The 22,427-nt window shown below is 40.6% G+C and overlaps 1 long non-coding RNA gene across 4 annotated transcripts in view; it reads left to right on the plus strand.

Moving 5' to 3' along the window:
* Positions 1 to 22,427, plus strand: part of LOC118911861 (uncharacterized) — a 63,178-nt gene that overhangs the window by 1,901 nt on the left and 38,850 nt on the right. For all 4 annotated transcript variants that reach the window (XR_008992544.1, XR_008992543.1, XR_008992542.1 and 1 more), the window contains exon 2: positions 18,821 to 18,894. This is a non-coding gene — a long non-coding RNA (uncharacterized LOC118911861). The remainder of the gene's footprint in view (positions 1 to 18,820; positions 18,895 to 22,427) is intronic.

Here is a 22,427-nt window from a genome sequence, read left to right on the forward strand (position 1 = left end):
CGCTGGAGCAGGAGTAAGGAAACAGGTCCTCACAGAAAAGTAGATTATAAACAGGGAGCCTTTATTTTAGTGGGCCACGTCTGCCAAGGAGCAAGCTCTCCAAGTGCAGCCCCGAGCCCCTGTTACAACATCCTTTTAAGCATTTTTACCGTATCCTGCTCAGTTTTTGCAACTTTCCACCTTCGCCTAAATTCAGCAAGCTATATTCCTTGTTTAGTGCCCGGGGGGCTTAAGCATCCTGTTTTGCCCACCTACTGCAGGGAAACGTGTGATACTGCTGGTCTCTAACAAAGCAATGTATAGAAGCAAAAATAGCGTGGAGTTAGTTGAACATCCTGTTTCTCATGGGATTTATATCTTTTCCTTTAGTTTCTTAGAAGTTGGTACGTGACTAGGGTCTGGGGCTAACTTTACAGAGAGCTTTGTGTCCTATTTTTATGTCTGAAACTGCTTCAGCCCCTCACAGTTATGACCTATCAGTCACATATGTTGGGTACCATTGTGAACAAGATATTTAACGCAGTTAAAGGTAATAACAAATACACAGCTATAGGTCACTTAGAAACAAAACCCCAAACTATCCTATGGTAGACTTTGGTGCCCCAAATGAACCATATCTCCAAGTATTTACACCCTTGTATAGTTTTATACAGTCACTATGGAAGATAGTATAGAGTTTTCTCAAAAAATTAAAAACAGAATTACCATATGATCCAACAATTCTGCTTCTGGGAATATATCCAAAAGAAATAAAAGCACTATGTCAAGGAGATATCTGTACCCTATGTTCATAGCAGCATTATTTATAATAGCCAAGACCTACATGGAAACAACCTAAATATCTATCAAGGGATGAATGGATATTTATATAATGAAATATTTTTTTGGCCATGAAAAGGGAAATCTGTCATTTGTGACAACATGGATGGACCTTGAGGGCATTATGTGAGGTGAAATAAGTCAGAGAAAGACAAATACTGTATGGTCTCACTTAAATTAAATTTAAAAAATTAAAAAAAAATCATAGAAAAAGAGATCAGATTTGTGGTTACCAGAGGCAGGGGTAGGGAGTAGGGTACTGGATGAAGCTGGTAGTCAGATGGTACAAATCCAGTTAGAAAATAAATACTGGGAATGTAATGTACAACGTGATGACTATAGTCCACACTGCTATATGTTATATTTGAAAGTTGTTGAGGGTAAATCTCAAGAGTTCTCATCACAAGGGAAAAAACATTTTCTTCTTTTTCTTCAATCTATATGAGATGGATGTTAACTAAACCTATTGTGGAAATCATTTCACAATGTATGTAAGTCAAGTCATTATGCTGTATACCTTAAACTTATACAGTGCTGTATGTTATGTATATCTCAGTAAAGCTGGAAAAAAGTTCTCAGTACACACAAATTGTAACTGTGTGAGATGATGGCTGTGTTAACTAACTATTGTGGTAATTATTTCACATTGTATACGTATATCAGATTATTATGTTGTACACCTTAAATTTACACAATGGTGCATGTCAATTATATCTCAATACATCTGGGAGACAAAGTTCTGAAGAAAATAAAAAGATTTTTATGAGAATTAATATGCAAATTTAGCAAGGTTGCAGGATATAAGGTCAATATGCAAAACCAACTGCATCTGTACAATAAAATGAACAATTGGAAAAAAAACATTTACAAGAACATCAAAAACAAGAAAAATTTATGGGTAAATTTAACAAATATGTGTCAGACTTATACACTGAAACAAAATATTGCTGAGAAAATTTAAATTTTAAGTTAAATTTTATTTTAAATTACAAAGAAAAAAATTAAAATATTAAATTACTGAGAGAAAGTTTAATTAAATGAGAGATATACATACCATATTCATGGATGGTAAGACTCAGTATTGTTCAGATATCGACTCTTCTCAATTTTTTTATAGCAATCCCAATAAAAATCCTAGCATTTTTGTAGAAATTGAAATGTAGTTAGTGTATTTATATGAAGAAATTTAGAAGAACTAGACTAGACAGAACACTTTTTGAAAGAGAAGAAGAACAAAGTTGGAGGACTTACATTTATTTAGGACTTAAATAGTACCTAATTTTAAGACCTACTTTAAAGCAACTAATCAAGACAGTGTTGTACTGGGATATGAATAGACAATTCGATCAAAGGAACAGAACGGTTTCCAGAAGTAAATCCATATGTATGATCAATTTATATCTATAGCAGTGCCAAGGGAATTCAAAGAGAAAAGGAAAAGCTTTTCAACAAATGGTGCTGGAATAACTGGATATTCCTATAGAAAAAAATTCTAACTCCAACTCTTAGTTTGTACTGTACATAAAAATTAACTTAGAATAGATCAAATTTCTAGACTTAAAAGCTAAAATGATATTTTTTCTATAAGAAAGCAGAAAATAAAACTTTGGGAACAGGCAAACATTTCCTAGACAGGACCTAAAAACGCTAGTCATAAAAGACAAATTTGATAAATAGCACCTCGTTAAAAGTAAAACAGGACCTCTGCTCTTTGAAAGACACTTTTAGAAAAATTAAAAGACAAACAGACTGACAGAAAAATAATCACAATATATATCTGACAAAGGATTTGTATCCAGAATATGTAAGTGACTCTTCTTATAATTCAACAATTAAAAGCAAAACAACCCAATGAACATGGGTAAATATTTTGAGCAGATATTTCACAAAAGAAACCAGAAAGAATAACCAAAAATTACATGAAGAGATACTCAAAATCAGTCATCAAGGAAATGCAAAATAAAACCACGATGATATACCGCTACACACCTACTAGGATTGCTGAAATTAATCCATTGACAATACTGAATATTGATTGGGTATGTGAACCAACTAGAATATTCATAAACTGATGGTAGAAATGAAGAATGATATAATCATTTGGCTGGTTCCTATAAAATTAAGTGCACACTTATTATATGACCAAGCAATTATGCTCCTAGGTGTTTATTCAAGAGAAATGAAAATATATGTTCACAAAAATACTTGTACATGAGTGTTCACAGCAGCTCTATTCATAAAACACCAAACTGGAAACAATCCAAATATCAGTGTGTGAACAGATAATTCTAGTATAGTCATATATTGGAATACTACTCAGCAATAAAAAGGAATGGACTACTGATACACAGAAAACATGGGTGAATCTCAAAAACACTATGCTGACTGAAAGAAATCAGAGAAAAAAGGATACATAATCCCATTCCATTATATGAAGTTCTAGAATGATAAAACTAATCTGTAGTGAAGAGAAAGTAGATCAGTGATTGCCCGAGCTGTGGGTGGGTTGGTGAGGGTAGAATTAACTGTGGAGGGAACATTTTGTGATGACGGACCTATTCTATATCTTGATTTTGGTGGTGATTATATAGGTGAATACATTTATCATAACAACAAACTGTTCAATTAAGTGGGCACATTTTATGTGTTAAGCATCTATAAGTGAAAAAAGTTTATGCAAGTCATTGCTCTGTCAAAATAGTATGTTTGACTCAGTTATCCATATATTTCAAGTAAAGAAATTTTAAATTTAATTCTCTGGATAATTACATTTTCATCCTGCATAGATATTCATTCTTTGGTGCCTTATGAGAGATACAAATAAAGTGCTTTGGTAGTTCTGAGGAGAAAGATTATTTCCAAGAGAACATCATGGATGGCTTGATGGAGGAAGTCAATTTTAATCTTGGCTTTAATTAATGGATACAGAGAAAGAGAGATAAAGAAAATGATATGACATTCCAAGCAGAATGAACAATAAAGCAAAGCAATATTGCCTTTTGAAAAAATATACTGTTTATTTGGAGAGACTCCAAGTCTGCATTTCACTGTTTATTATATGATATCTCTATTTTAAACACCTATATGTAATTTTCTGTCACTTTTAATTATGCATGGATGATTTCTCCCTATGCATAATGTTGCTTTTGCTTAATCAGGAAATCTTTGAAAAGATGTAGTCTCTAGGAATTTATTAACTTAAAAACCAGAACCAGCTATGTTATAACTAAATAATTCTAGCCCTTAGAGGAATTTACAGTATTATATAAAAGGCTTCTCATTTATTCCACAAAATATTTGTTGAGCGCCCATTATGTACCTGGCACTATTCTAGGCAATCAAAAACACCCTGCAATGAATGAAAAGCCAGTTGGGTAGAAAGTAAGATATCAGTGGTCCTATTTAGTTCTTATTTTATTTATTTATTTATTTATTTATTTATTCATTCATTCATTCATTCATTCATTCATTCATTTATTTATTTATTTCCTTTTGTAAAGATGGCTTTATTCCTGGGTTCTGCTATGCAGCTTTCTCCATTACTGGTGAGAATAGTCACAAGTCACAAAGCAGAAAATGATCAAAATGGCAAGGATGAAGCAGAGAGGGTGGAATTCAACTTTTCCAGAGTGTCATCCTTAACAGTGCAGGACTTGTCTTGCTAGAACGTCAGTGGTTTCTATTAAGCAATCACTTGCTACCCTCTAAGATCTGAATGCTACTGAGACTCCGTGTGTCCTCTAGGCTGATACACTTAGGGGCTTTGATGCCACCTGCTCTCTTTTATTGCCCTGATTTTTGTTTTTGAGAGGGCATCTCTCATATTTATTGATCAAATGGTTGTTAACAACAATAAAATTCTGTATAGGGGACTCAATGCACAGTCATTAATCAACCCCAAGCCTATATCTCAACAGTCTCCAATCTTCTGAAGCATAACAAATGAGTTCTTACATGGTGAACAAGGTCTTACATAGTGAATAAGTTCTTACATGGTGAACAGTGCAAGGGCAGTCATATCACAGAAACTTTTGGTTTTGATTAGTTTTTCTTTTAAAAAGACATATTTATACATAAACATTAATCTTCCACAATTTTTCTCTTATTCATTTCTCATCACTGTGTTAAACACGCAAGGATACTGAAAAAAGCCTCAGAGGAACTTATAATCTAGAAATGGAGAAAATACAGCATATGATATGATTAGAGTATTTTTCAAAAGAGTATATAATGAAGTTTTAGGTAACAAAACACAGATTAACTGTGAGGGCAAAATTAACATGGGCCAGAATAGTCATGGGAAATTCATGAGAGGCCAGTGGATGAGATTTTCACTGGTGCTTCCAGGCAGAGGGAGCAAGATAAGAGGCATGGAAGCAGCAATGAATGTGGTATGAGGAGGACATTATGAGGACTGGTCTGCAATAGAGTTTAACCCTGTAATTCCTTTACAAAGACTTTATCCTAAGAAATTAATCAGTTATATACATAGATGTTCATTATGGTGTTATTTAAAATGATAAAAATTGGAAACAATCGACATTTGAAGAGTTTCTTCTAAAAATAAACTATATTCAAAGGTGACCATTATAGTGTTATTTGAAATGACTGAAATTAGAAGCAGTCTATATTTTATGCAGCTCTCCTATTACCCATGTACCTATTGCTCTGACATACTTTGAGTGGTTTCTGTTTTCTGGCTGGAACCTAACTAATATAGCTCAAAAACTGTGTCAGTTACTGAGTACAGTTGACCCTTGAACAACATGGGTTTGAGTGTGCTTCTAAGTGTCTACTTATTTGTGGATTTTTTCCAGTAAATATATTGGGAAGACTTGGAGATTTGACATTTGCAACAGTTTGAAAAAGCATTTTCTTTTTTCTCCCTTACTTTAAAGAATATAGTATATAAAACATACAACACTCAAACTGTGTTAATCAACTGTTTATCAGTAAGGCTTTAGTCAACAATAGGCTATTAGTAGTTAAGTTTTTGGGGAATCAAAAGTTATACCCAGATTTTCGATTGCACGGACGGGTCAGTGCCCCTAACCTCAAGGGTCAACTGTAATTGTCACTTAGCTGAAGACTCAGCTAAACTGGAGCTGGCATTTTACAAACCGCATTTCTGCTTCACCAGCTGGGTCCATGTTAAAACTCTGCCATTAAAGGGTGCTAGAGGGAGACTGGCAGGCTGAAAGAGGGAGAAATGAGTTGCTCTTCTTTCTTCTCTGTGGGCTTCTTATCTAATTGCATTTCCTGGGAGCAGTGCTTCTCCAGCAGCTGCCAAATCAATTTTTTGCCAACACTTGCAGGCCAATTTTTTTTTAACTTTTTTTTTTGGTATCATTAATCTACAATTACATGAAGAACATTATGTTTACTAGGCTTCCCCCTTCACCAAGTCCCCTCCACATACCTCTTCACAGTCACTGTCCATCTGCGTAGTAAGATGCTGTAAAATCACTACTCGTCTTCTCTGTGTTGTAGAGCATGCCCCGTAACCCCTCCACATTATACATGCTAACTGTAATGCCCCCTTTCTTTTTCCTACCCTTATCCCTTGCTTCCCACCCATCCTCCCCAGTCCCTTTCCCTTTGGTAGCTGTTAGTCCATTTGTGGGTTCTGTAATTCTGCTGCTGTTTTGTTCCTTCAGTTTTTCTTTGCTTTTATACTCCACATATGAGTGAAATCATTTGGTACTTGTCTTTCTCCACCTGGCTTATTTCACTGAGCATAATACCCCCTAGCTCCATCCATGTTGTTGCAAATAGTAGGATTTGTTTTCTTCTTATGGCTGAATAATATTCCATTGTGCATATGTACCACATCTTTATCCATTCATCTACTGATGGACATTTAGGTTGCTTCCATTTCTTGGCTATTGTAAATAGTGCTGTGATAAACATAAGGGTGCACCTGTTTTTTTCAAACTGGAGTGCTGCATTCTTAGGGTAAATTCCTAGAAGTGGAATTCCTGGGTCAAATGGTATTTCTATTTTAAGCATTTTGAGGAACCTCCATACTACTTTCCACAATGGCTGAACTAATTTACATTCCCACCAGCAGTATAGGAGGGTTCCCTTTTCTCCAGAAACTCGCCAACATTTGTTGTTGTTTGTCTTTTGGATGGTGGTGATCCTTACTGGTGTGAGGTGATATCTCATTGTGGTTTTAATTTGCATTTCTCTGATGACAAGCGATGTGGAGCTTTTCATGTGTTTGTTGGCCATATGAATTTCTTCTTTAGAGAACTGTCTATTCAGCTCCTCTGCCCATTTTTTAATTGGATTATTTGCTTTTTGTTTGTTGATGTGTGTGAGCTCTTTATATATTTTGGATGTCAACCCTTTATCGGACCTGTCATTTATGAATATATTCTCCCATACTGTAGGATAACTTTTTGTTCTATTGATGGTGCCCTTTGCTGTACAGAAGCTTTTCAGCTTGATATAGCCCCACCTGTTCATTTTTGCTTTTGTTTCCCTTGCCCGGGGATATATGTTCATGGAGAAGTCACTCATGTTTATATCCATGAGATTTTTGCCTATGTTTTTTTCTAAGAGTTTTATGGTTTCATGACTTATATTCAGGTCTTTGATCTATTTTGAATTTACTTTTGTGTATGGGGTTAGACAGTGATCCAGTTTCATTCTCTTACATGTAGCTGTCCAGTTTTGCCAGCACCATCTGTTGAAGAGACTGTCATTTCCCCATTGTATGTCCATGGCTCCTTTATCATATATTAATTGACCATATATGTTTGGGTCAATGTTTGGAGTCTCTATTTTGTTCCACTGGTTTGTTGCTCTGTTCTTGTGCCAGTACCAAATTATCTTGATTACTGTGGCTTTGTAGTAGAGCTTGAAGTTGGGGAGTGAGATCCCCCCCACTTTATTCTTCTTTCTCAGGATTGCTTTGGCTATTCAGGGTCTTTGGTGGTTCCATATGAATTTTTGAACTATTTGTTCCAGTTCATTGAAGAATGCTGTTGGTAATTTGATAGGGATTGCATCGAATCTGTATAGTGCTTTGGGCAGGATGGCCATTTTGACGATATTAATTCTTCCTAGCCAAGAGCACGGGATGAGTTTCCATTTGTTAGTGACCTCTTTAATTTCTCTTAAGAGTGTCTTGTAGTTTTCAGGGCATAGGTCTTCCACTTCCTTGGTTAGGTTTATTCCTAGGTATTTTATTCTTTTTGATGCCATTTTGAATGGAACTTGTTTCCTGATTTCTCTATTAGTTCATTGTTAGTGTATAGGAAAGCCACAGATTTCTGTGTGTTAATTTTGCATCCTGCAACTTTGCTGAATTCCGATATTAGTTCTAGTAGTTTTGGAGTGGAATCCTTAGGGATTTTTTATGTACAGTATCATGTCATCTGCAAATAGTGACAGTTTAACTTCTTCTTTACCAATCTGGATTCCTTGTATTTCTTTGTTTTGTCTGATTGCTGTGGCTAGGACCTCCAGTACTATGTTAAATAGTGGGCATCCCTGTCTTATTCCCAATCTCAGAGGAAAAGCTTTCAGCCTCTTGCTGTTCAGTATGATGTTAGCTGTGGGTTTATCATATATGGCCTTTATTATGTTGAGGTACTTGCCCTCTATGCCAATTTTGTTGAAGAGTTTTTATCATGAATGGATGTTGAATTTTGTCGAATGCTTTTTCAGTGTCTATGGAGATGATCATGTGGTTTTTGCCCTTCTTTTTGTTGATGTGGTGGATGATGTTGATGGATTTTCGAATGTTGTACCATCCTTGCATCCCCGGGATGAATCCCACTTGGTCATGGTGTATGATCCTTTTGATGTATTTTTGAATTCAGTTTGCTAATATTTTGTTGAGCATATTTGCATCTACATTCATCAGGGATATTGGTCTGTAGTTTTCTTTTTTGGTGGGGTCTTTGCCTGGTTTTGGTATTAGGGTGATGTTGGCTTCATAGAATGAGTTTGGGAATATTCCCTCCTCTTTTATTTTTTGGAAAACTTTAAGGAGAATGGGTATTATGTCTTCTCTGTATGTCTGATAAAATTCTGAGGTAAATCCATCTGGCCTGGGGGTTTTGTTCTTGGGTAGTTTTTTCATTACCACTTCAATTTCATTGCTGGTAATTGGTCTGTTTAGATTTTCTGTTTCTTTCTGGGTCAGTCTTGGAAGGTTGTATTTTTCTAGGAAGTTTTCCATTTCTCCTAGGTTTTCCAGCTTGTTAGCATATAGGTTTTCATAGTATTCTCTAATAATTCTTTGTATTTCTGTGGAGTCTGTCATGATTTTTCCTTTCTCGTTTCTGATTCTGTTGAAGTGTGTTGACTCTCTTTTCCTCTTAATAAGTCTGGCTATAGGCTTATCTATTTAGTTTATTTTCTCGAAGAACCAGCTCTTGGTTTCATTGATTTTTTCTATTGTTTTATTCTCAATTTTATTTATTTCTTCTCTGATCTGTATTATGTCCCTTCTTCTGCTGACCTTAGGCCTCATTTGTTCTTCTTTTTCCAATTTCAATAATTGTGACATTAGACTATTCATTTGGGATTGTTCTTCCTTCTTTAAATATGCCTGGATTTCTATATACTTTCCTCTTAAGACTGCTTTTGCTGTGTCCCACAGAAGTTCGGGCTTTGTGTTGTTGTTGTCATTCATTTCCATATATTGCTCGATCTCCATTTTAATTTGGTCATTGATCCATTGATTATTTAGGAGTATGTTGTTAAGCCTCCATGTGTTTGTGAGCCTTTTTGCTTCTTTGTACAATTTATTTCTAGTTTTATATATTTGTGGTCTGAAAAGTTGGTTGGTAGGATTTCAATCTTTTTAAATTTACTGAGGCTCTTTTTGTGGCCTAGTATGTGGTCTATTTTGGAGAATGTTCCATGTGCACTTGAGGAGAATGTGTATCCTGTTGCTTTTGGGTGTAGAGTTCTATAGATTTCTATTAGGTCCATCTGTTCTAGTGTGTTGTTCAGTGCCTCTGTGTCCTTACTTATTTTCTGTCTGGTGAATCTATCCTTTGGAGTGAGTGGTGTGTTAAAGTCTCCTAAAGTGAATGCATTGCATTCTATTTCCTCCTTTAGTTCTGTTAGTATTTGTTTCATATATGCTGGTGCTCCTGTGTTGGGTACATATATATTTATAATGGTTATATCCTCTTGTTGGACTGAGCCCTTTATCATTATGTAATGTCCTTCTTTATCTCTTGTTACTTTCTTTGTTTTGAAGTCTATTTTGTCTGATACTAGTACTGCAATGTCTGCTTTTTTCTCCCTGTTGTTTGCATGAAATATCTTTTTCCATCTCTTGACTTTTAGTCTGTGCATGTCTTTGGGTTTGAGGTGAGTCTCTTGTAAGCAGCATATAGATGGGTCTTGCTTTTTTATCCATTCTATTACTCTGTGTCTTTTGATTGGTACATTCAGTGCATTTACATTTAGGGTGATTATTGAAAGATATGTACTTATTGCCATTGCAGGCTTTAGATTCGTGGTTACCAAAGGTTCAAGGTTAGCTTGCTTACTACCTTACTGTGTGACTTAACTCACTTATTGAGCTGTTATAAACACAGTCTGATGATTATTTCTTTCCCTTCTTATTCTTCCTCCTTCCTTCTTCATATGTTGGGTGTTTTGTTCTGTGCTCTTTTTACGAGTGCTCCCATCTAGAGAAGTCCCTCCAAGATACCCTGTAGAGGTGGTTTGTGGGAGGCAAATTCCCTCAACTTTTGCTTGTCTGGGAATTGTTTAATCCCTCCTTCATATTTAAATGATAATCGTGCTGGATACAGTATCCTTGGTTCAAGGCCCTTCTGTTTCATTGCATTAAGTATATCCTGCCATTCTCTTCTGGCCTGTAAGGTTTCTGTTGAGAAGTCTGATGATAGCCTGATGGGTTTTCCTTTGTAGGCAACCTTTTTTCTCTCTCTGGCTGCCTTTAATACTCTGTCCTTGTCCTTGATCTTTGCCATTTTAATTATTATGTGTCTTGGTGTTGTTCTCTTTGTGTCCCGTCTCTCGGGAGTTCTGTGTGCCTCCGTAGTCTGAGCAACTATTTCCTCCCCGAGTTTGGGGAAGTTCTCAGCAATTATTTCTTCAAAGACACTTTCTATCCCTTTTTCTCTCTCTTCTTGTTGTTGATATTGTTCCTTTTGGATTGGTCACACAGTTCTCTTAATATTGTTTCATTCCTGGAGATCCTTTTATCTCACTCTGCGTCAGCTTCTATGCGTTCCTGTTCTCTGGTTTCTATTCCATCAATGGCCTCTTGCATCTTATCCATTGTGCTTATTAATCCTTCCAGAGATTGTTTCATTTCTGTAATCTCCCTCCGGACGTCATCCCTTAGCTCTTGTATATTTCTCTGCATCTCCATCAGCATGTTTATGATTTTTATTTTCAATTCTTTTTCAGGGAGACTGGTTAGGTCTGTCTCTGCAGATCCTCTCTCAGGGGTTGTCTGGACTGTTTTGGACTGGACTAAATTTTTCTGCCTTTTCATGTTGACAGCAGTGGCTGTAGGCAGGTTGCAGGTGTGTCAGCTGGGAGAAGAAAGTCCTTTCCTGCTTGCTGGATGCCTTGCCCTTCTCCGCTGCCTGTGTCAGTTACCGGCACTTCTGGAGCAGCCACCGGGTTAATCCCCTAAGCTGCTGTGGGCGGGGTCTCTGTCAGAGCAGCGCAGAGCCCTGTGGGGAGTGGCAGGCATGCCCGGTGCGCTCCTCTGTGATAGCGGCACCCCTGCTGGGCAGCTGTGTGCCAGCAGCGGCCTTTGGGTCTGGCCCAGGTGGCTGTCCGTTGGGCTGGGATTCCGGTTGGCTGCTGGGAGCGCAGCTTCTCCCTCTTGCGCTGCTGCAGGTACGCGTGGGCCTCTCCCGTGCCCCTCTGGCATCGTGGCCGCCGGCGCAGACGGGCCGCTCCCGGGCCGCTCTGTTGCCGCTGCCACGGGCTCGTGCCAACCTCTCCCGGGCCTCTCTGGCATCACTGCCACCAGCGTGTGCGGGCTGCTCCTGGGCTGCTCGGTCGCCACCGCGGCGAGCTCGAACGAGCCGCTCCTAGTCCCCTCCGGCACCGCCGCCCCCGGCATGCGCTTCTACTCTCCCACTACTGGGCCAGTGTGTCGGGGTCCATGCCAGTTGGAGGAACGACTGGCAGGCTGCTTAGTGCCATGAGGGGCTTCAGAGCTGTGCTGCCGCCCAGGGGGTTAGGGCGCCTAAAGTTCTCCGGGATTCCCAGCTGCTGGGTAAGTGTGCCAGGACGAGTTTGTCCAGCTGTGGGGTCCCTGTCTCTTTAAGACTTGCAAAAAGCACTCGCTTTTCTTTTGTCTCAGGGTTGCCAGTTGAGGGGACCTGCCTGCAGGTTTTGGTTTTCCGTTTCTCTAATATCCAGCACCCCGTGCATCTTGTGTCTGCGTTCCGGGTGCGGATTTCTAGAGCTGGTTGTTTATCAGTCCTGGGCTTTCACTCCCTCCCCGTTCCGACTCCTTTCTTCCCGCCGGGTTCTGGGGTGAAGGAGCGTTTGGGTCCCGCCTGGCCGCGGCTTGTATCTTACCCCCTTAGTGTGATGTTGAGTTCTTGCAGATGTAGATGTATCCTGGCTGTTGTACTGTATCCACTGGTGTCTCTTTTAGGAATAGTTGTATTTATTGTATTTTCATAAATATATATGTTTTTGGGAGGAGATTTCCACTGAACTACTCATGCCATCATCTTCCCGTGATCCTCCTCACTTGCAGGCCAATTTGATCACATCCCCTCAGAGACAACAGCATCAACTGCTTGGTGCTTCCTCTACAGATACCTGAAGTTTGGTTCTGAGAGCCCTTCTCTAAACTTCAAAGTTCTCACAACCCTTGCTTCTTCCCTCTGCTCCTCAGCCACAGGGACCACAGCCGCTTTCTGCAGCTGTTACATTTCTGGTAGTTTAGTATTCTCTTTTCACCCTTTTGGTTACATAATTAACTTTAGACTTGACAATTTTGTATATTCAAAACTGGTGTGGCTTCTGTCCCTTGACAGGATCCTGGACAGAAATGGAGCCGGATTTTTAGGGAAGTGTCAGGTTTGGCTGAATGCATTGAATTTGCAGTGACATGGGATATCCAAGTAGAGCTATTTTGTATATAGATGAAAATACAGCACTGGAGTTTGTGGGAGAGATGGGAGCTGAGACTTTTTTGTCATTGTCAGCACTGATGTTATGATGGAAACTACAGGACTAAATTCTCTGGTTGAGTGATGTGGGAAACCAAGAGCATATGGTTAACAATCATCTCATGTTACTCACAAAGAGAAGGCAACAACAACAACAACAACAAAATAAAAAACTTGAAGATACACTGATTACTTTATGATAAAGCATTGATAAATGAAGCTCATACCAATATTTTTTGGCATGGTTGTGGTGGTACACTTAACTTCTTGCCCAGCCTGTTTCCAAGTCTATCCCAATATTGGGGCTATCCTTATAAATAAAAGCCTAGGTACCCTGGAGCTCTTTTCTTCCAAGATCTTTGGAGAAGCCCCCAGGTCACATTGATTTATACTTCCTTCTATCTTTTGGTTCTGCCAATCTATTACCAACATAGGGGTACTGCAGAAGTTTACAGAATTTTCAAGAAAATTGTATTATTTAATGAAGTGAGGCCCTTCCTGTTACTCAACAGTTATCAGTTTATTCAAGCACCCACTTTGTATCAGGTGTCTGTTGTATGTGTACTTTTCTGCCCACAATTGTCCTAAGCATTTGCTTTGCTTCAGTCCCCTCTGGGTGCCCCTCAGTAGCTGTACCTTCTCCTTTGACAGTGGCTCTTACCTCCTACTTAACTGACAAAATAAAGAAGAGACTATATGAGATAAGTTTTTAGTCCACTGCAAAGGATCTCTGTATCTGTTTCTCTCTCTCCCCATCTCAGATAAACTGAACTTTTTAAGTTTAAACCATCCTTGTGCTCTCAGTCCTCTTTGTTTCCTCCCTTGTGGGTGCTACAACTTCGAGAATAAATGTTTTCTCCCTTAATTATCTCTTTTTTGTCTCTCTAAGCACCTTTAATTTTCTCTTCTCTCCTCTGCCTGCAGACAAAATCTTTCTTCCCTGTGCAGGAAAAACAAACAGCCTTGGTAATATAACCAGTGTTTTTAATTGGTCCTCTTACAGGGAAAGCAGATTCTTATTGAACTTGTGCAAATAAACATACTGCCATGAAATATAAAAATAGTCACTGAGAGTTTTTAAATTCTGGAGGGATCAGGTAGAGAGAAAGATAAAGTTTCAATTCTGCTTATAAAGGTAGTTATTTACTAAACTGTTGTCAGCTTAAGAGAAAAAGCTTAAAACACTTTATCAACAACATTTGAAACAAAAAGCTACAAAATCATCTTCCTTAGTTTACTTAATCTTATGTAACTAATACCTGTTCTGCTGAAATCTAGTTTCTTACTACTTTAGGAGTAATAAACAGTGAGTATAGATGACAAAAGATTTACAAGTGACAATGGTTAAAGATTTGATGAGAGCTTACTGTAAGACAGTTGTCATAAGGAAATTTGGATATTTCTGTAACACAAAACATCCAGTAACAAAGTTTAGCATCATTTCTTTTTGACAGTGCTTTTTAGGTAAATATATATCAGATAAATAAACCAAATTAGCTAAATATTTTCTCCAATGAGAAAAAGTTCCTCTGACATGTTCTAGGGGCCCTCTGGAAAATATCAGAGTTAACTAGAGGTAAAAGTACCTTTTGAATTTGATTTTGGGAAGTTGTCAGAAGAAAGTTTCTTTGGCACTTGCTTAAATAGGATTATAGGTTGCCATGAAGCAATACTTATCCGTTTAACTAGAATGACAACAAAGTACTTTAAAGGAAAATAAAGAAGGTTACACAGTTGTTAGCAAAGTTTAGCTTTTAGTCCTTTTAATATTAAGATCTCATTTTCTTAAATACTCTGACAACTCACTGAGACTAAGCATGAGAAACTGCTTTGATTAAACAATTAGAGAACCCATTGCAATCTTTCAATATTAAGAGCAGACTAACAGTTAAGAAAACTTTGTCCTTTTTAACTGAAAATAAAATTCTAATTTTGCTGTGTACTTGATACTGAGACTCATTTGCTTTAATTTTATATAGCATGACCATATTAAATTCTTCTTCAAACTTTCTATACCTTTCTTTTTTCATTTAGAGTTCTCTCTGTAAAAACAGCTGTGCTTTAGAACAAAGTTATTTTCTTTTATCAAAAGACATATTCTTTAGGATGCAGAAATGTTTTTCTTATTACTTTAAGTAGTTTTAATTAGAACTTAAAACCATTAGGTACCTTAATTTTTAGTGAACACTGAGAAGCAGGCTACTGTAAACTGTTACACTAGCATTCTTTAGATTGACAAATTTATGAACACTTTATAATTTCTGTAACTATGAGCTTTACAGCACAATCTCTCACTAAACACAAAGTATATCTTCTTAACTTAGCAAAACTTTAAGGTTTTAGGTTATTACAAAGATTCTCAGGCTGTAGGTAGGTATACACACTGTAACACACAATTAAAAAGGTGTTCACTTGCCACACTTATTTAGTTCACTCATTCGTAACAACTATGTTAGATTACTTACAAGACCTTTACTGAATATTAGACAAAGCTAAGCCTTTAATCATTTTATTCTTTAAAGATTTAGCAGATAACATCAACTTAAATGACCTGAGGTAAACTTAGGCAGCTGATAACCACAAAGACATGCCTGCCTCAGCCAAACCCAAATTAGCATTAATGTTTAACATTTTTTATTAGATTTTCTGGAAGTTTTAGAATGCCCAATTTTCACAAACGCTTGTTTTTAAATAAATTTTTATTAATACCATCCAGAGGTAGGAAAATATTTTTCATCCACACACCTAGACACACAAACATACAAACTGAGACACAATGGCTACAGTCAGCAATACTTCCCACACAAAAACATATACACAGACAGACAAACCGATATAAAGACTTGAGTCACTGATATCTAATGGATTTCCCTCTCCTCAGCTTCCTGTCTGTGGCTTCCGGAATCAGAGGGCCGGAGGAGCGTGTTCTGGTGGGGGAAGAGGGTGGTGAATGTGAAAGGAGAGGGGGAGGGGGTGGTGCAGCCACTGGAAGAGGAGAGCAGGATGATGGCATGGTTGGGAATGTAGGACTTTAAGATGGAGGCGACACTTGTGAAGGCAAAGGACTTAACATGGTGGTAGAGAGAGGGGGAGGGGATTGTGAGCTGAGGGAGGTGGGTGACTGAGGTTTTCTGGTGGATCTGAAAAGGAAGGACTGAGCAGAGTAAGAGGCTGACAATCTTTAACTGGAGATCGGGCCAGGAGAACCTGAGTCATTGAACACTTAACATAAGGTCTGGGTGGGAGTGCAAAGTCCAAAGAACCTGCACACATGGGATTTCACCCTACTCTCCGCTCCAGTGGCAATAATTAGTTAAGTTGGTGAGGAGGCCAAAATTGAAAGTTCCCTCTGGGGGCCAGCGAGATTGATTGTCCAAGGGATACTGAGGCCCAGCCTCAGAGCAAAGAAAGACTAGCTTCTATTTGCAAACTTTCCGGGATAAATACAGAGTAACCAAGTTAGAAATGAGACACCGCAGCAGGGTCTGAGCCTCTGCTTTCAAGGACTGGTTCCCCATGTCTGCACAATTTCCCAACTAATCCCGCTGAGAGGAGCGCCCAGCATCCCAAGCTCGCCAAGTCAGGGGAGATGTCCTGGGAGCCTGGGTGAGGGATGTCTCCCACACCACAGGGCCAGGGGCAGGCTGGATGCCTGCAGACGTCCTGGGGCCTGGGTTAGGGATGTCTCCCGCACTGCAGGGCCAGGGGTGGGCTGGATGCCTGCAGAGGGTGGGCTGGATGCCCAAGGGGCTGGATGCCCCAAACTGGACGTAGATACGATTTCTAACAGACCAGGTGAAATGGAGTTAGGAAGGGAAACAGACCGGGGGAAACTGAGGGACTCACCAGAAAATAGTCCATGCAGTGGAGAGCAGGCTGAGGTCCCGGGTCGAGGAAGGAGGGGGCAGGGCTGCCGGTGGCCAGTCGGGGCCCCACGGTCACGCTCCTTCCTGGGATTTTGGCACCAAATGTATGATAAATTCTAGCCAAAATAAGCAGGCTACGAGAGGCAACCAAGGGCCAGGCAGTTTATTTGAGTGCAATTCCCAGGTGATGTTCCCCGGTCTGGGTATTACAGGCTAGGGAAGTCACACCCGGTCAGGGAGGTGGGGGCTTATAAGAGGTTAGGAAGGGGAGGAGTGGGCAAGCTATCCTAGGGGGCATGGAGAGGTATGATTGGCTAAAGGTAACTTAATAGACAACTAGAAACTTTTTTCCTTCCAAGAGGGAGGAGGCTGAAATCCGGGTCTTAGTTGGCACATCAGAAGGATGGAATTCAGGAAGAGCTGTCCCCTTTCCATATAAGGCACGGACCTTGGGGTCTGTTCTGTTCTCCTTTTATGGTATCTCTCTGTTCTGTTTGCATGTCCTTGTTTTTCCTTCCTCCAGCCTAACAATTAGTGTCAAAAATTTTACCTTTGGCTGATTGTTTTTTAAAGAGTGAAATACATTTCTGGGCCTCTCCTATTTTTTTTATTTTTCTTATCTGTTCCCTCTGAATTTTAGTTTGTACACAAAAGTATTTCCACAAGATACATCTTTTCCTTCAGTCTGACTCTTGGTTGAAGCTCCTCCTCTGCTTCCCCTTGTCAGCAGCGACATCACTCAGGCATCCACTATATTCTCTGCCTTTGGGATTGATGGTGGCATCTGTCCGCACTGACTCTTTGCACAGGGACAGCAAGACCTTGACTTATTCTTAGGCTTATCTGCTTGCAAGGCTTTGGCCTCCCTTTTCCATGCTGTAGAAGGAAAAAAGAGAAAGTTCCGTGATGCTCTGACTATGTGTGTCCAGGAAAGGTCCTGTGATCATGAAACTCTTGGGTTTTTATTTTCCAACCAGAAGTAGGTATTCATTTCCACTTGAATAGAGGCATGAAGCTCTTTTAGACCGGAGCTGGCTATTTTGCACAAAACAAAGAAGTCATACATTAGCATGGGACAGCTGACTTTTTCAGTAGCTATCTAACAATGATGAGACACAATGGTTTAATTACAAGCTACCACAGCTAAAACCCACACACAATATCTTATCAAAATTTCACCATTCCTTTTGAAAGAGATTGAAGGATTTGTGTTAGACACTGGAACACAGAAATGACTACACTCAAATAGCTTATTTCTGCAAAGAAGACAAGATCTCTGATACATACAACTGAAAATAATGAGTCCAATTACGTGTGCTAGTAATGAATGTTCATAAACAGTAGATTTTTTTTGTAGATTGAAGCTGGTTTGTCGATCTAATGAAGAGCCTCCTTTGTTATTTCCATTTCCTCACTGTTTCCAAAGCCCTTCAGGCTTATTTCAGCCTTTGGCCTTTGCCAAAACTGTTCCCACAGCCTGGGGTGCTTTCCTCTCCTTTCTTTAGCTTATCTGCTATTTATTTCTCTTTCAAAGCTCATTTCAGGCACTTCCTCCTTTAATAAGGGTTTGTGTTTTTTTTGCTTTCTTAGCATCTCAGTCCGTTCTGAGCTCTACTGTTTATGAACATTCATTACTAGCACACGTAATTGGACTCATTATTTTCAGTTGTATGTATCAGAGATCTTGTCTTCTTTGCAGAAATAAGCTATTTGAGTGTAGTCATTTCTGTGTTCCAGTGTCTAACACAAATCCTGGCAACATGAAATTTTGTTGAGCCAATAAGTGAATGAGTGTTAGGCTATGGCAGTTACTCAGTAAATAATTGTTGATTGATTGATTACAGGGTCATTGTGTGAAATGCTGTATAAACTCGTTCACAGTATCCCCATTTTAGTGCTGGTCAGTACTGTTGCACAGTATCAGTTAGAAACTGCCCCTACCCACACCCATCCAGCTTGACTCCTTTCTTCTTCCTGTCTTCCCTCCAGGGACCTGCAGCAGTGATTTTGATGCCGGGGTTCTTGTTCATGAAGCCGAAGAATGAGCTTCACAAACACTCAAGGTAGGAGAACAAGGTACAGGCTTTTATTTAGAAATAAAGTGAGAGAATAGAGCTCCTGGCTCATGCCAGGAGGGGACAAGAGAGCCCGTGATGGTGCATTGTCTAGGGGTTTTATAGGCAATTGAGGATTTTTTGAGAACATCAAAAAAAAGATTTAGGAGTGTGGACTTGCACCACCTGCCCTGTCCTCAAGGTGAGCTGGGTCATAGTCTGATTGCTAGGGCTGACAGCGGGAGTCACGGGTTATGCTCATACCCTTGCAGAACACTCAAACATTCCAGGCCAAGTTGCTCCTGCCTTTTGACCTTTAACTGATCTCACTGAAGATGTCTATATTTTTAGGTATCTCCCCCTAGAGAATTAGTGTGACCTTGACTTTGCATAATGCTTAACAGAGTTTCAATGGGGACTTCTTTGCCCATTGTTACATTGCTCTGACTGTAAATATTCTGCCCTGCTTTTCCCGGAGGCCTTCACCCTACTCTGACTACACCCACGGTCCCTGTCTCAATTTGGCCAGCAAAAGGGTAGGTGACCTAAGACCTAAAGGTGGAGCGGATAAAGAGGATTAGGAGGGATAAACAGGCAACTGAAAAATATTTAAAAATATTATATAATCTTGGCTATGAATTATATTCAGCTCTACAGGTTGGGAATTATATTCCATAATGGTTATATTGTAGGGCAGCTGCATCTGGGTAGGTCTATCCCTGCACACTAGGTGGAACCTCAACCTGCATGGGGGAGGCTTCTTGACTCTGATCTAGAGAGAGTTCTCAAACAAGTCAGATGAGTGTAGGTAAAAGAAAGGAAAGGAGCGACACACAGCAGCAATTCACCGGAGAATTCCGCTTTATTAGGGGAAGGTGCTGGGTTATATAGGAAGGGGCATGGGGTGATTGTGGTGTTACCTCTACAGAGCTGGTGGCTATTGGCTAGGTGCTGGGATTGGGAGGGGAGCGAGGGGTGATTGGGCTTCAGGTGGCGCTGGTGGGAACCAAGGACCCGGAAGGGAAGCAGGAGGTTCGCCATCTTATGGGTGGGGGCCCTTCATTCCCCCCTTTCTCCTCTATGGGGTTGTGGACGTTGCTTTCTCTCTGACTGCTTCCTGCTGAATGGGGGCAGAGAAGGGAGTGAGGGCTTGAGGACCGGGAGGAAAGGGTTGATAGGTCTCCTCACAGTAAGGACGAGTAGATGTGGACTTCTTCAGGTTGGAAATCAATGAAGGTTCCCTGTAACCATAAGTCGAGGACTTGTTGATTCCAATGGTGCCAGGAGGATACGGGTGCCAGAAGCCAGGCGTCTGCGGCCATTGTTTCCAGGAACAGTTTCCAGCGGAGAGAGGGGTCCATCTCAGTGTGTGGTGAGGAGGTCACGTGAGGGTGAGGGATCTTCTGTGGCTAAAAGCTGGTAGTTCCTGAGTAAAAGTTGGTTGAAAGTTTGGTTAGAAATTTTACTGACTTAGGATTTGATAAACTTTATTATGCAAGGCAAGAAGAGACAGGCGAGGAGAATGATTATTATGGAGACTGCAATGGGCCACAGCCAGGTGAGGAAGGGGTTTGTTAGTATTGAAGAGAATGGGTTGGAATTGGAAGCAGAGTGGAGGCTGGAGGCAAGGTCGGTGAGTTTGGTAATGTCAGTTTCTACAATGCCGGACGCGTTGATGTAATAGCAGCACTCTTCCCGAAGGAAGACGCAGGTGCCACCCTTCTCGGCTGTAAGCAGATCTAAGGCCCGCCGGTTTTGAAGGGTGACCTTAGCTAGCGAAGTGACCTGTCTTTGGAGAGAGGCCAGGGAATCAGCAGTGGATGTCAGGGCTCCCTCAAGTTTGGTGTTGAGATCTTTAATTGCCCATAGAGAGTGACCCAAGACTCCTCCCGAAAACCCTGCCCCAATGGCTGAGGTGGTCAAAGAGATACCGACCGTGATGGGAAGGAAAGCAGCCCTTTTTGTGCGCGAGGGCAAGGGAGGTTGGAGCTCAAGAAATTCTGCCATGCTGTAAAGTGTAAGCTGTGGGATTAGGGTGATGAGAATGCAGGGTATATTGGAGTTGGGAGGCAGTGAGTTAAAAAGACTGCCATTGCACCAGAAGAAGTGACCTGGTTGCATAAAAGTCTTAGAGCTGGAGGTAGGGGTGTAGATAGGGAGATAGTGAAGGACGCTGGAGGGGGGAGGGGTTGGGCCTACACAGTGGTGGATGGTGAGATTATCTGCGTATTCTGGTTCCCATAGGGGTATGTGTGCCAGGGGATGGAAGGGTTGTCCTTCTACATGGAAGGAGTAGTTGGAAATATTAAGGGGCATGGCGGCCAGCAGTGGGCGCTGTAGTGATGTGCACAAGAAACAATTGGCGGTGTTGAGGGTGTGGTTGAGAAAGATGGTGGTGTCTTGGATGAGCTGTAACCAAGAGTAGGAGCGGGGGTAAGAAGATGAAGAGACGCCATCAAGAGTTTGGACAATAACTTTTTCGGAATGTCCGATGTTGGATGCAACTTGATAGAGCTGGGAATGAGAGGGAACATACTCTTGAGAGATATGGTACCGTGGGGGGTTGAGGACCCCCCATAGTAAACTGAGGCTGTGACTCCAGTGGCCCATCAAGAGTCCCAGGGATCTGGGATTGATAAGGAGAATGAGCTGTTGGGATATTTTATGAAACGGTTGGAGGAGTAATACTGTGGGTACCAGGAGTTACCCATGTAGTGAATGATGCAAGACCTGTAGGGACATCCCCCGTAGGTGTCCGGCCATCGCCTGCAATAGGCTTGTTTTTGGTCATAGAGGAAGCAGAGGTAGGGAGAATAAAGGTAGCTGCTAGTGAACACTTCGGTGGAGGGAGGAAAGTGGAGGTATAAAGGCTCGGAGCAGCCTTTCAGAGGGCAGTCTGATGTGGCAATGAGGGCAGTAAGTTTTGTTTGATGCTGTGTGTAAGTCTGTCTGACTTTGAATCGCCATACAAAGGAGGCTGGGGTGGTAGGGAAGACAATAGGAATGAGGAAAAAAAGCGAGAGAGCAGTAAAGGAGGAAAAAGTCATGATTCGGGTATGGATGGCAAAGGGGGTGAATGGGAGATGCAGAGTTTCAAGGGATCAGAGGGATGAGGTATGGTAGAGTAGACAGCGTCTTGGGCTGTATCTGAAGGACTCTGGATTGTGACTGATGGGTCTTGGATGTCCAGAGAAGGTGGGTCCTTGGTGTTTGGTTTCAACCTGGAGATATGAATCCAAGGGGTGACAGAATTATCAGGCAGTAAGAGCTTGGTGGCCGAGGGGGTGCAGAGAATAACTGGGTGTGGACCTTCCCATTTTGGGGTGAGAGAGGGCCGATCCTCTGGTGGCTTATAAAACACTAGTTGGCCAGGCTGTAAGACAGGAGGGTTTTGGGAGGTGGATGGATCAGGAAGGAGCCAATCCTGATATTTCCACAATTCGGTGCGGAGGAGAGAGAGTAGCGGAAGGGCCATATTGGGAGGAATTGGTCCTTTGTGGGAAGGGAGCCCTGGGGGTAGAATTGGGCAGCTGTACATGATC

Source organism: Manis pentadactyla, chromosome 11, assembly GCF_030020395.1.
Source record: "Manis pentadactyla isolate mManPen7 chromosome 11, mManPen7.hap1, whole genome shotgun sequence".
Lineage (NCBI taxonomy): Eukaryota > Metazoa > Chordata > Mammalia > Pholidota > Manidae > Manis > Manis pentadactyla.